At 36.4% G+C, this 7,710-nt stretch overlaps 1 pseudogene; it reads right to left on the reverse strand.

The window, feature by feature from the left end:
- Positions 1-298: 298 nt before the first annotated feature.
- Positions 299-1,539, reverse strand: LOC123165050 (floral homeotic protein APETALA 1 C-like; annotated as a pseudogene).
- Between the last annotated feature and the right edge of the window lie 6,171 nt (positions 1,540-7,710).

Genomic DNA, 7,710 nt, shown 5'->3' on the forward strand with positions numbered 1-7,710 from the left:
GATGAGCATGGCTTCTATTTTCAGTTGACACACCAATGTTTGCCTCACAATATTCTAATAGGTGCATTGTTGTAAATACATGTTCCACTTCCTTCATTCTTAAGATGACAATGATCTAAACAACAACAAAAAGAATTGTACGTAGTGATGAAAAAACATCATGGACCAAGACCTGGAACACTGAGCATGCATATTTTTCCAAACATCCTAGCTAACATAGCAGTCCAAAGGATAATGAATTTGGAAATAAATATATTTTATTTCAATATAGCTCTTACATGGAAGCGCTAACTAGCATCTACAACAGCTCTCCATAGTCTGTAAGAATATCAATATCTTGTCCAGTGGAAGAGGGCGGCACATCAACCCATCCACCATTTACCATGGAAGAATGTCCTAGATCCGTACCTCTAGATCCTAAGTAAGCATCCATCCCTAGGAAACTATTGTAGCATGACTGATCTGATAGAGCATAACCCCATTGTTCAGTGTTAAATGGGTCATCAATAGAAAAAGCATTGCCACTCGAATACCCCAATAGTGGAGAGGCCTCCAAATTCTGCCCAGATGTTGAGTCATGGTTTGCATCATTTTGCTGTGGTTGCACTATGTTGCAAGGACTTTCATAGTTCTGAACATGCAACTCCTCTGGTAGAGTTTGCTCATGTACCTGATTTGGTATGGGTTGGACATGGGAAGCCAAGTAGGGAGCAAAAGATGGTGATGCAGAATGGAACATTTGTGGTTCCTGCATAGGAAGAAGTGATGCTGAAGTTTGTTCTGGTTGTGATGGTAGTGGATCTAAAGGTAGCTGGAGTTGTGAGAGATTGTGAGGCCACGATGACTGCATCAGTGAATGAGTAGTACCCAAATGATCTGCAACACTTGGTAGTTGCAGATCTTGTGCCACACCTGTGGCACCGGTCTTGTCTTCACGACCATGCAATGGAGGTAGCCGGAATCTAACGTCTTTTTGGACCCGAGAGAGCTCACTAAAGAGCTTGTTCAGATCTTCAAGACTGAGATCTTTTTCCTTCATGAAGATAAGATTTCCCACCATACCTGGATTCTCTTCTTGGATATTTTTCATACGAAGGATGGAAAGTTGGTTTTTGTCTTCCTCGGTCATGTTCTCCATGTCCAACTGAGCCACCTCGTTTTGTAGGCTTCCAATCCTAGGAGTGGTTGCCTCGTCGGCAGAGGTAACTACTTGTGGAGCTCCAAATAGGAAAGCATCAACAATGGGATCGGCCAATGGCTTCCCAAATGAGTGCATCTTTCCATTGTTTGTTTCTAGGACGACCGCAACCCTAGCCCTAGTGAGGGCAGAGATGTCAGTCGCCCTCTTGAACAAACCGGAACGTCGCTTGTAGAAGGTGAGATCACGGTCTTTGTCATTGTGGATGTATTGCATGTGTGACCGCCGCTCTTTCCTCGGCATACTAATGTGGACAAAGAGGAGAAACTTACTACTACAAATAGGAAGCACAAGGATCTACAGAAAACTAGAGATTTAGGGGTACTGTTGGCTAACCACATATTGGTGTAGGATATGAGAAGATGTACTCCCCTTATATAGAATTAAAAGGCTTGTATGGCAGTGCTATTTGACTATACAAAGATCATGTAAATCTTTAGTAAAAATTAACATACATAACTCATAAAAAGTGCTATTTATGGATACTATTAACTATCGTCCAAATATACATATGTGAGTGCATCCACATCCTTCTTTGCAATCACTGATATGTATTTCTTCTGATGTAAGTATTCACATCCATATTTAGAACTATTAACACTTCTAAAAATAGAAATATTAAATGATTGCCATTTGACCACATCCATATCCTTATCTAGAAGTATTAATGGGAGTTAAACCCAACTAAGTTTTACTCTAATATACAAAATAATTGTGATCAAATTTATTTGGTTGTTAATTGCATCCAAATCCTTTGTTGATCACATTGATTACATCCTAATGTATGAGTGATCACATTGATTACATCCATGTCCTGTACTAGGAACTACCTAATCTAGAAGTGGTCGTCCTTTAATCCATAATATCCAAGTATAACATGGACCTTGCTTTGGGGCTTAACTTAGAAATTGAGATACCAACCAGGAAAGATACACTAAGAGAAACTAGAAAATACTAGGACATTTGGTAAGTCATGGTATAACACATATGTTACTCGGAGCATCGACCTGCCTCCTTGATAAGCCCAGTTCCCGCGGAAGATGTTATTTTATCGGTTACACATGTATATCTTGGGCCCTAGTTTTTTATGGCCCATAAAATAATATGTGTAAGGCTTTTTCTGGAAGGATCCAACACAACCTAATCTATTATGTATAAAAAGTAATTGACAGGCTCACCAGAAAAGGATAAAAATGCTAGAAAATAACTCAAAAATAAAAACAACTAATTGTCTATGTATTATATATTAAAAGTAATTGACGGGCTCACCAGAAAAAAAGATAAAAAAGCTAGAAGATCTCTCAAAAATCAAAAACATCCGACTGTATATTTAATAGGCTAAATATTTATAACCATTAGATTAGTTTTAAGTGAAATAATTACCCACCATTGCCATTATAAGAAAAAGTGTTTCATCTAACTTATTAGGACGTAGGCTGATGCCATCTTATAATGGAAAAAATGTTATGTTCCCATTGTACAAAAAGGACAGCTCACACATGAACACAGTGGCAGGAATGTTCATGTAAATGATCTTTGTGATTAATTCCCCCTTGGTAGAGTACCTGAAAATGCCTCCTGATTGGATCTCCCCCGAGCAGAGAGGTGGGCGGCGCAAAAATACTTTGTTAATATTTCTGGGGTTTTCGAGAGTATATAAAGGCAACGGAAGAAAGATGCAATGGAGGCAACTTCTATGGCGTCCATGCTCCCCCTTGGATGCTCGTGCCGACCTGTGGCATGTGGCCTAGGGGGGACCAGGTGGGTCTAGGTCCCTCCGGCTTCATTTCTTCATGACATTTAGTATTTTTTTTCTTGTTTTTTGGTCCCTGGAAAGTTGATTTTTTTTAAATCCAAAAAAAGAACAAATGGCACTTTGCACTGAATTAATAGGTTAATCAAGAAAAACTATAAAAGTTGATACCAATACTATGCCATTATGATATAAGTATAGCATGAAACAATAAAAATTTCCAGATACGTATAGGACATATCAACTGCATGAATAAATTGATGTTTTTCTAGGGCTTGTTAATACTCGACAATATTGTTCTCCTAGATAACCAGACGCAAGGTCCTCCTTGGTTCCTATTGGTTCGATGTCCGGGCTAAAATTGTGACTAGCATGAATAAATTGATGGCTTTCTCTATCGCTCGCGATTACTTGATGACACTTTTCTGCTGGGTAGCTGGATAGAAGCGAGGTTCTTCCTACCAATTAGAAATGGGCGGCTCCCATTACGTTGCCATTTGCATGTTACTACAAGCTAAAATGGTGACAAGCACGAATAAATCGTTATATTTCTCCAAGGCTCATTAATAATGCATGATACTATTCGGTTGGATAGCCACACAGAAGAAATGTGCTCCTTTTCAATTTAAGGGGACGACTCTTGGCCTGTATTCATCTGTCTGGTGACTAGCATGAATAAATTGGTGTATTTATCTACAACAAATGATTGATGGTACTATTCGGCCAGACAACCAGACAGAAGCAAGGTACTCCGTGGTTCCCTGCCGATTCAAGGCGGATGGCTGCTGGTAATATGTGCATTAATCCAAACTGAAACGGTGACTAGCACAAATAAATCGATGTCTTTCTTTTTGGCTCTTTAATACTTCCACTTTTCGATTAGGTTGTCCGAAAATATGAGGTGGGCAGCTCCTGATACGGAGCCACATGCACATTAATCCATGCTAAAATGGTGACTTGCACAAATATATCGATGTCTTTCTCTAGGGCTCATTAACACTTGATGGTATAGTTTGGTTGGACAACCGGACATAAAGCAAGGTGTTCGATGATATCTGGTCCATATAGGGTGGATGGCTCTAGGTACGGCAAGTTACACATTAAATCGGGCTCATCTAACGCGAATAAATGGATGTCTTTCTCTATGGCGCATTAATACTTGATGGCGCTCTTTGGTTAGGCGGTGTACAAAGCGAGGTACTCCCTTCTGATTTCGGGTGGTTGTGGGGCCACTAGACAGACACAAGCAAGATACTCCCTGTCATTTGGAGGGATATTTTAAACATTATTTTTTTATTAAAGTCCAAAATATAACCCTAGAATAAAATATTTCACCGGTAGTACTTCGACATGTCGGTGCCAACAATGACAGGTACCGTTGGCACTACCAATGATACATCTGTTGTCGTTTTGAGTCACATGGGCCATCATCAGTGCATCCTACATCAGCTAGCTATGTTAGAGCGTGTACAATGGTGCTATCTTCACAATGTCACCTAAGATCACTACTGAGTTAGAAGAGAGAGAATGGAGGACGTAAAGGTTTGCCATCTCTTACCTAAGAGATGGTCTGTCAGTAAAGAAGATAGGACAATTCTATCCATTGTACTAGATGTCATCTCTTAGCTACATATTTTCTAGTTTAACTTTAACCATCGCATTTATTTAGGAGCATGTAAACGTTGCTTGTTAGGCTAAGAGCTAATTCATTGTATAATATGTTTTTAAGCTTCTCCAAATGACATACATAGCATACGCAAATATTGTAACGAATAACTATTTGTGTACAATGTGCTCAGGGTATTATGAAGATATAAAGCACGTGCTATTTGAATGTAATGTTGCAAGGGAGTTTTGGAACAATCTTGGTCTACTAGAACTCACCGAAGAGGCATGCATGCTGGACCATTCAGGTAGAGTTTATTTCACAAATTCACGAATATTTTTTAGTTTGCTAATAATATTTTTTTTAAAGCATGATCTTTTTAGTTTGAGAAATTCTAAAATTTCATGAATTATTTTTAATAGGGTAATATTTATAACTTGATGAGCATTTTTAAATTATCCTAAACATTTATTTTAAATACACAATACATTTTATAAAGTTGCTAACATTCTTAAAATGCATGAATTATTTTTCAAACTGGAAGCATTTATTAAAATTATTCAAAAGATGGTGAAAATGAGTGAAATTTGTCAGCAATTGTGGGCGAACTTATAGTTAGTTTTCTACTCCCACCGTCCCATAATGTAAGAAACTTTTTGACACTACACTAATGTCAAAAAACGTCCTATGCTATGGGACGGAGGGAGAAGTAAACAGCTCAAAAATAGATATGTACAACCGAGAAAAGGTCAGCGAGATATAACCTGAGCTCGCCTCTGAGCCCACCTTAGTGGGTGGGCCCAATGGTCCAGATTTGGAAAGGTTGTACAAAGTGGCACACACTTGTTTTAGAACCAGTTTCTCAAAAACTAACTTGTTTTACAACCTTTCGAGTGATTTTTTTTGTTTTTCGGTGTTTTCTATGCATACTTCAATTTTACTTCCTGTGTGTTTTCTCTATTGGTTTTCGTCAGTCTCTTTATTGAATTTATGTTTTCATTCCTTTCCTTCTTTTGCATTTTTCAAATACACGTTGACAGTATTTAAATACATGTTGACAAATTTCATATACATGTTGATCATATTTGGATACATGTTAAACATCTTCCAAATACAATTTGAGTATTATTTTTTTAAATATACATTGAACATTTGACAAATGTACATTAAACATCTTAAAATACAATGTGAAATTTTCTTAAACACACAATGACCATTTTCCATAAATGCCATGAATATCATTTTTAGTCGTGCAAACAGTTTTTAAGTGCTATTGAAATTTCTTCAAATTCATGAACCTTTTTGAATGGTATGAAACATTTTTTGAAGATTACACAAAAAAAAATTAACATTGTATGAATTGTTTTTTAAAATGCCGCAGACTTATGTTTAAACACATGAACATCTTTGAAATATGATAATCGTTTTTTGAATATTGTGAATGTTCTCTACAAACTATGCCAATAACTTTTTTACATTACATGAACATTTTTTAATGCTGATCAATTTGGGGATCGACTATTCGTCACACTAGATAACGAATAGTTATTCTTCACCCCCCGTCTCTCTATTTTAACATAAGAGTTATCTACATTTTGAGGCTTAAGTGGAAAGATTTGTATAATTACACTAGCTAGCTAGTGTTTCCTTTTTTTCTATTCCCTCCTTGTACATATGTATCACAAAGAAAATGAAAATAAATAAACATATGTAGTACAAGACTATTGTCACTCGTAAAAAACTTCCCTTTGTAATTCAACCACGCTAAGTACCACTAAGATTTCCCCTCTCTTTATATAGTTATGATTTCCCCTCTCTTTTTGTAATAATGAAATGTAGTTCTGGTGAATTCTTTGTATTTTAAAAGTGACAACCGCAAAACAATTAGTGATTTCTACCAGTCACTGAGCGCCGCAAAATCACCTGTTAGTGATAGCAAACTTGCATTTGATGAGTATTAAGACGGTTTGACGATGTGTTACCTACAAGCCCGTCATGAATGGAGTGTCGGTTATAGGCCACTCTCTAGTAGTACATGATATTACCCCATCCAGTCTAAGTCAGGTTTATAATAAGTGTGATGTGATTTTAATATTTGAAGTGCCTTTATATGTTGGCACCAGAAGTGTATGTCTTCTTAAGTACGATGTGCATCTAGTTTAAACATTATCTCTCCAAGCTTGGTGTTATGTTAAACATGAAGGTCATGTTGTATCATAAAAATTAATACTTGATCATTGAAACTATGACATGCGGAAGTCTGAGATTAGGTGTTTCTTTTTCATGTTTTTAGCCAGATACATGTTGTTTTAACTAATGACAATATATCTTGTCACCATGACTATTCTTAGATTAGTTATTTACAAAAGCTCATGCATTCCATCCACCAAAAAGAATAGTATTTATGATAAGTTATATGTGAGTTCTATATTTAGATTATTCTTCTATAAAAGTGGCTACATGTGTTGATTAACTGACGTCTTCTATGAGATGGTCATTATGTCCTTTTAAGTTTGTTGTAATTGCAATGATTAATGATATACTTTAAAATTAAGTCAATTTACAATATATTCATGGAGAGCCCTAGATCCACGGTGCTTTTCAATGTTGTTAATGGTGCATATGTGGTATCAATGGATCACAGGTGGCCACCATCTCTTCACATGTCTATTATGGTTCTAATTTCTTGATAAGGCATATTCACGTCTATTAAGAAAACCTTGATTTCTCATATTCATTAATTCATATATGAGATGCAGTTGTTGTTCTTGGTAGTGTTATGCAACCAGAAAAAGTAATGGATTCTAGTCTCCTGTGTTGAAGTTTGGACTATGCTTTCTTTTAATTTAATTATTTAATGAGCATGGCTTCTATTTTTAGTTGACACGCTAATGTTTGCCTCACAATATTCTGATAGGTGCATTGTTGTAAATACATGTTCCACTTCCTTCATTCGTAAGATACAATGATCTAAACAACAACAAAAAGAATTGTACGTAGTGATGAAAAAACATCATGGACCAAGACCTGGAACACTGAGCATGCATATTTTTCCAAACATCCTAATTAAGATAGTAGTCCAAAGGATAATGAATTTGGAAATAAATATATTTTATTTCAATATAGCTCTTACATGGAAGCGCTAACTAGCAT

This window comes from Triticum aestivum, chromosome 7D (assembly GCF_018294505.1).
Source record: "Triticum aestivum cultivar Chinese Spring chromosome 7D, IWGSC CS RefSeq v2.1, whole genome shotgun sequence".
Classification (NCBI taxonomy): domain Eukaryota; kingdom Viridiplantae; phylum Streptophyta; class Magnoliopsida; order Poales; family Poaceae; genus Triticum; species Triticum aestivum.